General features: G+C 44.8%; 1 non-coding gene across 1 annotated transcript; it reads right to left on the bottom strand.

Moving 5' to 3' along the window:
- Positions 1-8358: 8358 nt before the first annotated feature.
- On the bottom strand, positions 8359-8478 carry LOC138361253 (5S ribosomal RNA). The gene has a single exon (XR_011226880.1). It is a non-coding gene; the product is annotated as a 5S ribosomal RNA (ribosomal RNA).
- Between the last annotated feature and the right edge of the window lie 599 nt (positions 8479-9077).

Below are 9077 nucleotides of genomic sequence, written 5' to 3'. Positions count from 1 at the left end.
ATGAGACTGCCTACACATTGTGGCTAATAACCAACTCTTTTAAGTCATCGCGGCAGGATACGGACCTGCTTGTGGTGTCTTAATGGTAATTGTATCCTAACATATTTTTGTCTCCTTGGCATGGATATTTAACATCGTTTATTCAGTCTTGGGTTTATGTTCTTTCGCCATTTACAGACATTTTACATCTACCTACTTCCTCAGCCTGCCCTGCCAATTTCTAATGAATTTGTGGATTTTCTTTTGTAATACAAACATGTGTGTGCTCATCTGCTCTTCAGTTTTTATGATATTTGTCTCATCTGTCCTGCTTTATGATACTTTTACAAAGAACATGAACAAATGCTTCTATTTTAGAGAAGATATGGGATCCAGGTTTCGGAGCCGTAAAACCAACCGTCGTGATTGGTGGACGAGTTGCCAGGTTGCAGCTTCTGTACCGTGCCGGCACATAAATAGGTTCGGCTCAAGCGGCGGCAGCATCATTCCCCCGTGACTGTCTGAGCGTCTCTCATCACCTTGGTTGGTTCATCATCATCATGGTAGAAGCAAAGCCTACCAAGAAGGCTGCGGCTGCTGCTGCTGCTGTGGTGGCCACCACCAGGAAAACCTCGCGTCCAGGTTGCTCACCCGAAAACTAGTCAAATGGTTCTAGCCGCGGTCGCAGCACTCAAAGACCGTAAGGGCTCGTCTCTACAAGCAATCAAGAAGTACGTTGTTGCCAACAACAAAGTCGAGGCTGCCAAGATCGCCATTTACATCCGAAGATTTCTCAAGAAAGCAGTGGCTGACGGCATTCTTGTTCAGACCAAGGGAAGTGGAGCTAGTGGATCATTCAAGCTGGCCGTAGCAGAGAAGAGGGCCGTTCTAACTCCCAAGAAAGCCACCACAACCAAGAAACCATCTACAGCAGCAAAGAAGGCCGTGGTAACTCCCAAGAAAGCCGCCACAAGCAACAAACCACCTACAGCCTTGAAAAAGAAGCAGCAGCAGCAGCTTGTTGTTGGGAACAAAAAGCCCAAAATAAAGAGAGCTTCAAAATCTCCCAAACCACCCAAGGCAAGAAAGCTGTCAAAAAAACAACAAAGGCAAAATAAACGACGACATGCAAGCAGCATGAATACACATGACAATAAACATCCAGGCCTCCCCCCCTCAGTGGAGGGGCCTCATATGATTCCAAAAAAGAGTTTAGTTTTGTAGACAAATAAATCATTACTTTTGGGGTAGATTTACTCTGTATTATATATATATATATATATATATATATATATATATATATATATATATATATATATATATATATATATATATATATATATATATATATATATATATACATACATACATGGGTGAGGTGATATGGTACCAAAGTTTTGGGTAAGGTGATTGACATTTACACAAGATAAAACACGAACCAATGGGAATAAAAAACATAAGAATGGAAGTAACTGCAGAAGGCCTATTGGCCCATAACACAAGCACTTCCTCTTGATGCTTCTATATTGGTTCAGAGTCTTGAAGCTATAATAATATATATATATATATATATATATATATATATATATTATATATATATATATATATATATATATATATATATATATATATATATATATCACACAAAACTAAATAGTCCTTGTTAGACAAATTGCCCCTATTAGAGGCAAGTTGACTAACAAGCCGAATGACTGGCAATTGTTTTGAATTTGAGTTAAATCTAACATAGAAATGTAATCAAACCTAACCTAACCTATGCTAACCCAAGCTAAGCTAACCTAACCTAACCTAAGCTAAGCTAAGCTAACCTAACCTAACCTAACCTAACCTAAGCTAATCTAACCTAACCTAACCCAGCAATTCATGATCTTAATATAATACTGTTAATTGGATAAACCAATTTGGAAAGAAATGTTCGAAAATAACAAAATTAACTGTGCTTGTTAGGAAAATTGGGCCTTGCATACTTGTCCCAATAGTGTGGTTCTCGCTTTTAGGTACGACATAAACGTATACCTAAGTTGAGAGAGAAAAAGATTCTCACTCAAACATGCATATCGATTGCCAGTCCTGAATTCTGGGTAAATATTCGTGTCCTCCCTTTTCATTTACCATCATTTGGATACTATCAAAACAGCTCTGAGAAGGATAAAATGAATAAAACGGGTAGCTCCCTCATGTAAAAAGGAAGAGTTGGGAAAGATCTCTCTCTCTCTCTCTCTCCCCCTCACACCCCCCCCCCCCCCCCCACCAATGATCCTGCTCTGCTAGTATATAACGTAACAAACCTTCCCCCCCCCCCCTCCCCAATCAGAGTCCCTTTAAGCATGCGAGGATAAAAAATAGATTTCATAAGACCCAATGTGCTAGCTGATATCAAAAACAATTTATGTTATCGTCTATTAAGCCCTTCAGTAAAAAAGTATAGGGACCTAATTAGGTCCCGTTTTGAGGTGGTGGTGGGTGGAATCGATGGATTAGCCAAGCTCTTATCCGCCGAATCCGTAGAGGGTACGACCCTGGCGCTTCAGAGCGTACACCACGTCCATGGCAGTGACGGTCTTCCTCTTGGCGTGTTCCGTGTAGGTTACAGCATCACGGATGACGTTCTCGAGGAACACCTTCAGGACGCCACGGGTCTCTTCGTAGATGAGACCCGAAATACGCTTGACGCCGCCACGACGAGCTAAGCGACGAATAGCGGGCTTGGTGATGCCCTGGATGTTGTCACGTAGCACCTTACGATGACGCTTGGCGCCACCCTTTCCGAGTCCCTTGCCTCCCTTGCCGCGTCCAGTCATGGTGTTGTAGTTGTGTGAATCGAATTGATCGAATGCCCGCACGATTTCCCGACTATATCCCATCAAGCGGACGTACTAGTAGCATTGCAACTCCTGCCTGCCCTTACTTTACGCTTGTGGTCGAGTAGACACGGCTTTCTCACAACGCTTTCAAAACTGCAGTTGCCTACTCGTCTGTTTCACGTCCCTGTGAAATGACTTTTGCACAAATCCAAAAAATAGAGCAAAATCAGCGATAATAGTGATTGAGGTGAGCCGCCTGTTGGCTGCAGCCAGAGGAAGGAGGGGAGGGGCAACGGGGTGACGTAGGCGAGTCGAGCAGCCAATGGCGCTCGAGCAAGCGCCTCGAGACGGCGTATATAAGCAAAAATTTTTCGGCGCCGGCCATCACAAACCACAGTTGTTCACCATGGCTCGCACCAAGCAGACTGCTCGCAAGTCCACGGGAGGCAAGGCTCCTCGTAAGCAGCTGGCCACCAAGGCAGCACGCAAGTCTGCTCCTGCCACAGGGGGTGTGAAGAAGCCTCACCGTTACAGGCCCGGAACGGTCGCCCTGCGTGAGATCCGTCGTTACCAGAAGAGCACCGAGTTGCTCATCAGGAAACTTCCCTTCCAGCGTCTGGTGCGCGAGATTGCCCAGGACTTCAAGACCGATCTTCGCTTCCAGTCGTCTGCCGTCATGGCTTTACAGGAGGCATCCGAGGCTTACCTGGTCGGTCTCTTCGAGGACACTAACCTCTGTGCCATCCACGCCAAGCGTGTCACCATCATGCCAAAGGACATTCAGCTTGCTCGCCGTATCCGTGGAGAGCGTGCATAAGCTAAATCGACCACCCTAGTATACACCAAACTCGGCCCTTCTCAGGGCCAAAATATCCTTCTAAGGAGATTTCAGACATTCCTAGCATCAGTCATATGAATTAACCTTCATCTACACATATAATAAATAAATAAATAAATAAACAAATACACTAATTTAGGTGTCATACATACACGTGATATCAATAAATCAAGTCATTTGTAGTACAAACCTGTTCTCTTACAAACAAAAACGCCGTCGCTTTTCGCTCTTATGCACTGTCAAGGATCACCACCCCCCCCCCCCCCCAAAAATAAAAATTGTCATACGGTACTAGAAATAAAAGCAGCTTGTATAAGTGACATACTGTCCAGTCCTGTTTTATTCTGTTTTCGGTCCTCTGGCTTAATCTGTTAAGTTAGGAGATGACATTTTAAATTAACCGTTTTCTTGACATTTTCAAACCTAAGAGGGTGGCCTGCATAGTAATCCTAATGTGGAACATAACAATGAATCTCTAATCTCTAGAAAAAAGATACCGAGTGCTTATATGTGTTGAGAGAGAGAGAGAGAGAGAGAGGAGAGAGAGAGAGAGAGAGAGAGAGAGAGAGAGAGGAGAGAGAGAGAGAGAGAGAGAGAGAGAGAGAGAGAGAGACAGACAGACAGACAGACAGACAGACAGACAGACAGACAGACAGACAGACAGACAGACAAGACAGACAGACAGACAGACAGACAGACAGACAGACAGACAGACAGAGACTGAGAGAGAGAAACACACACAGACAGTTCATAAATATTCTCATTTTATAGCTATTTGCTTTCAGTGACAGAGGTTTTTGTTATAATAGTATTGGTGTCTAACACTCACAATCTCTTTAGAAATTAAAGTGTGGCTCCAATGGAGCCGAGTTTGTTGGTTTGAGGCCAAGCCACCACCACAGGGCAGTAAGTAAGCCGTTTACTTGGAGGAGGTGTACTTGGTGACGGCCTTAGTGCCCTCAGAGACGGCGTGCTTGGCCAGTTCTCCAGGGCAACAGGAGCCTTACAGCCGTCTGGATCTCCCGACTGGTAATGGTGGAACGCTTGTTGTAGTGGGCCAGGCGAGAAGCCTCGCGGCGATGCGCTCAAAGATGTCGTTCACGAACGAGTTCATGATCGACCATGGCTTTGGAAGAGATACACAGTGTCGGGGTGGACCTGCTTCAGCACTTTGTAGATGTAGATGCTGTAGCTCTCCTTCCTCCTGCGCTTCTTTTTCTTATCGCCCTTGGCAATGGCCTTCTGGGCCTTTCCGGCCTTCTTGGCAGCCTTTCCAGATGCCTTGGGTGGCATGATGATGCTCGTGCTGGCTGGCGTTGCAGTACAATAATGAACTTTTGCGCGAGTCGAGCTTTCCTTTTATATCCCGCTCGCGACTCAGCTCAGAGCGGGTCGCGTGGCGGAGCGCGCTGATTGGTCAGTGGCGGACTCCCTTGATCCTGAGCGGGGTATATAACACGAAGCTCGATCTGCGGGCCGGCATTAAAACACCACAAACCCACAACAGCAGCAGCAGCAATGTCAGGACTCGGCAAGGGAGGCAAAGTGAAGGGCAAGTCAAAGTCTCGCTCCAGCAGGGCCGGACTTCAGTTCCCCGTGGGCAGAATTCACCGTCTGCTGCGTAAGGGCAACTACGCCGAACGCGTCGGTGCTGGCGCTCCTGTCTACCTGGCAGCCGTCATGGAATACCTCGCTGCCGAAGTTCTCGAGCTCGCCGGTAACGCCGCACGTGACAACAAGAAGACCCGTATCATCCCACGTCACTTGCAGTTGGCCATCCGCAACGACGAAGAACTCAACAAACTTCTGTCTGGCGTAACCATTGCACAGGGAGGTGTTCTTCCAAACATTCAGGCAGTTCTTTTGCCAAAGAAGACAGAGAAGAAGTAAGCACTTCTGCCACCCACCGCGACAAATACCATAACCAGGCTCCATCCGGAGCCACACACACTTTAATAGAGAGATTCAAGTAGACAATCAACTTTCAAACATTAATAATAACATTATATTGATTTCATTTGGAATGTGTACATAACAAACAAACAAAACAAAATTATAGGGGATATTCAGCATCACTTGGAATATTAACCAATCATATAAATCCAATATAATATTTATATTTTACTTTAAGCGAGGAATTCATATTCTATCCATTTTAATCATACAAATGAACAAAAAGCAATTCTTCACTAGACGTAATGAATGAATAAATGATCAAGGTTTTAATGTGTTTCATGAATATATATATATTAGATATATATATATTATATATAGATACTATATAATATATTAATATATATATATATATACTATATAATATATATATATATATATATATATATATATATATATATATAGTATATATATTAATACTTGTGAACCAGAATATGTTTGGCAGCAGCGATCGTGCCTGCCATTGGCCGAAGTGCAAGACAATTCAAATAATTTAAAAGGGCCCTGCTCGGTATATAAGAGAGGCTGGGAGACTGGGGCCGGTGGTGTGGTGATGGGTGATGAGTGATGGTGTGGGTGTGGTGTGGGTGTGGTGTTGGTGTGGTGTTGTTAAGAGTTGATTTACGGCAGCCAGCCAGCCAGCCAGCCAGCCAGCTGCAGCCAAGGCAGGGGCACGGCAAGGCAAGGCAAGTGCAAGGCAAGGCAGGCAGGCAGGCAGGCAGGCAGGCAGGCAGGCAGGCAGGCAGCCAGGCAGCCAGGCAGCCAGACAGGCAGGCAGGCAGGCAGGCAGGCAGGCAGCAGGCAGGCAGGCAGGCAGGCAGGCAGGCAGGCAGCCAGGCAGGCAGGCAGGCAGGCAGGCAGGCAGGCAGGCAGGCAGGCAGCCAGGCAGCCAGGCAGCCAGGCAGGCAGCAGGCAGCAGGCAGGCCAGCCAGCCAGCCAGCCAGCCAGCCAGCCAGCCAGCCAGCCAGCCAGCCAGCCAGCCAGCCACCAGCCAGCCAGCCACCAGCCAGGCCAGCCAGCCCAGCCAGCCACCAGCCAAGCCGCCAGCCACCAGCCAGCCAGCCAGCCATCCAGCCAGCCAGCCAGCCAGCCAGCCAGCCAGCCAGCCACCAGCCAGCCAGCCAGCCAGCCAGCCAGCCAGCCAGCCAGCCAGCCAGCCAGCCAGCCAGCCAGCCACTCCCACTTTGTATTTATATGCATTCAATTTATATTCAAACTTATATATGTTAAGGGCCTTGTTTTAGTGTTTTATTTTAAAAATGACAAACATCGGTCATTTTAACCAGTCCTTTAGCGTTAACGGTGATGCATTTTAAACTGAACATAAATCGCCTTTTCTGGATATATCAAATATCGAATCCGCTTAATGTGCCTACAATTCAATCATTCAAAAAATACATAATTTACATCAAGCCTTTTCATAGAACAGACAATAAGATTTGTACATGCAAAATAAAAAAAAAAATCCTTTAAGTTATCATACAATGTGAGAAAACTTTACTTTTATAACTAAAGTTGCACAATTATACCAACTCTATGGTGGCTGGTTGTAAGGTGGTGTGCTGGTGTTTTGGAAGTCGCGAGTTCAAACGACCCAATGGGAATAATACTTTTTTTTTTTGCCATACAATCTTCCTAATACTATTATGTAGGTTTGTGTGTGTGTTTTTTTATTCATTCTTTGGTTTTATAGATGACATACATATTGACTCCTTTTACCGGTCCTTAATTAGGCTCTGGGGAAGCAATGGTGGTGGTGGTGGTGGTGGTGGTGGTGCATTTAAAACTAAACCAAAAATCACCAGTTCTGGACGCGTCAAATATCATATCCGCTTATGTGTCTACAACCTAATTACTTAAAACTACACTATTTAATTCATTCATATCATGTGCATATTGGTCATTATGCTCATACAACCGACATCAAAATTTATTTTCATTATTAGAATCATACATTTCATCAAGTAATACAGATACAAAGAGATTTTCTTTCTGAGAAGACCGTTAGTATTGGCTTGCAGCAGCAGGCAGGCAGGCAGGCAGGCATTTGAGGGTTATTATTTCGCCTGTTGATTGGGGGGAGGGTTGATGTGTTAGGGGGGTTTTCGGTTAGATGTGGTGGTGGTGATTGGTGGTGGTGGTGATTGGTGGTGATTGGTGGTGATTGGTGGTGGTGGTGGTGGTGGTAGTAGGTGGGAGTTGGGGTGGGGGGGGGGGTGGGGGGGGGGGAGGGAAGGGGAGGGGAATGATGGTCTGTGGATTCCTTCTCCGTACCCTTTACATATAAGCAAAATATGCCTTCTTGTGGGTATAGAAACATTAACACAAATTATATCAGTAACTGATATTGTAGCCTTTTAAACAGAAAAGATTTGTACATACAAAATACTTTTTAATTATCATTTATTTGTGGAAATGGCATTTACGTCATTAAATTGATACCTCAGCATCAAGCTAGTGTCCTGCAGCAGTGGTCCAGTGTAAAGTGTATATAAGTGATGCGTATTCTTGGAGTTGCGAGTTCAAAACCCGGATTAAGCTATATATATATATATATATATATATATACAACATGTTTTGTTTGGTTGTTTGTTTTGTATAAAGCCTCACACAATATCTATATTAAGCGAGTTTGTTTTAAACATGACATACATATTAATTCATTTTACCAGGCCTTATTCCACACAACTCCGTGAATTTCCGTGGAGCCAGCCATTCAAACAAAAACAAACGAAACAAAACAAAACAAAACAAAAAACATTATGCCAACAGCATTTGGTGTTCCCAGGCGGTCACCCATCCAAGTACTAACCAAACCCAACGTTGCTTAACTTCGCTGATCGGACGAGAAAGCGGTGTTCTCAACGTGGTGTGGCCGTTGGCATGAGACTGCCTACACATTGTGGCTAATAACCAACTCTTTTAAGTCATCGCGGCAGGATACGGACCTGCTTGTGGTGTCTTAATGGTAATTGTATCCTAACATATTTTTGTCTCCTTGGCATGGATATTTAACATCGTTTATTCAGTCTTGGGTTTATGTTCTTTCGCCATTTACAGACATTTTACATCTACCTACTTCCTCAGCCTGCCCTGCCAATTTCTAATGAATTTGTGGATTTTCTTTTGTAATACAAACATGTGTGTGCTCATCTGCTCTTCAGTTTTTATGATATTTGTCTCATCTGTCCTGCTTTATGATACTTTTACAAAGAACATGAACAAATGCTTCTATTTTAGAGAAGATATGGGATCCAGGTTTCGGAGCCGTAAAACCAACCGTCGTGATTGGTGGACGAGTTGCCAGGTTGCAGCTTCTGTACCGTGCCGGCACATAAATAGGTTCGGCTCAAGCGGCGGCAGCATCATTCCCCCGTGACTGTCTGAGCGTCTCTCATCACCTTGGTTGGTTCATCATCATCATGGTAGAAGCAAAGCCTACCAAGAAGGCTGCGGCTGCTGCTGCTGCTGTGGTGGCCACC

Source organism: Procambarus clarkii, unplaced genomic scaffold (assembly GCF_040958095.1).
Source record: "Procambarus clarkii isolate CNS0578487 unplaced genomic scaffold, FALCON_Pclarkii_2.0 HiC_scaffold_267, whole genome shotgun sequence".
NCBI classification, from domain to species: domain Eukaryota; kingdom Metazoa; phylum Arthropoda; class Malacostraca; order Decapoda; family Cambaridae; genus Procambarus; species Procambarus clarkii.
The sequence above is the reverse complement of the archived record's forward strand: the minus strand, read 5'-3'. Positions and strand labels throughout refer to the sequence as shown.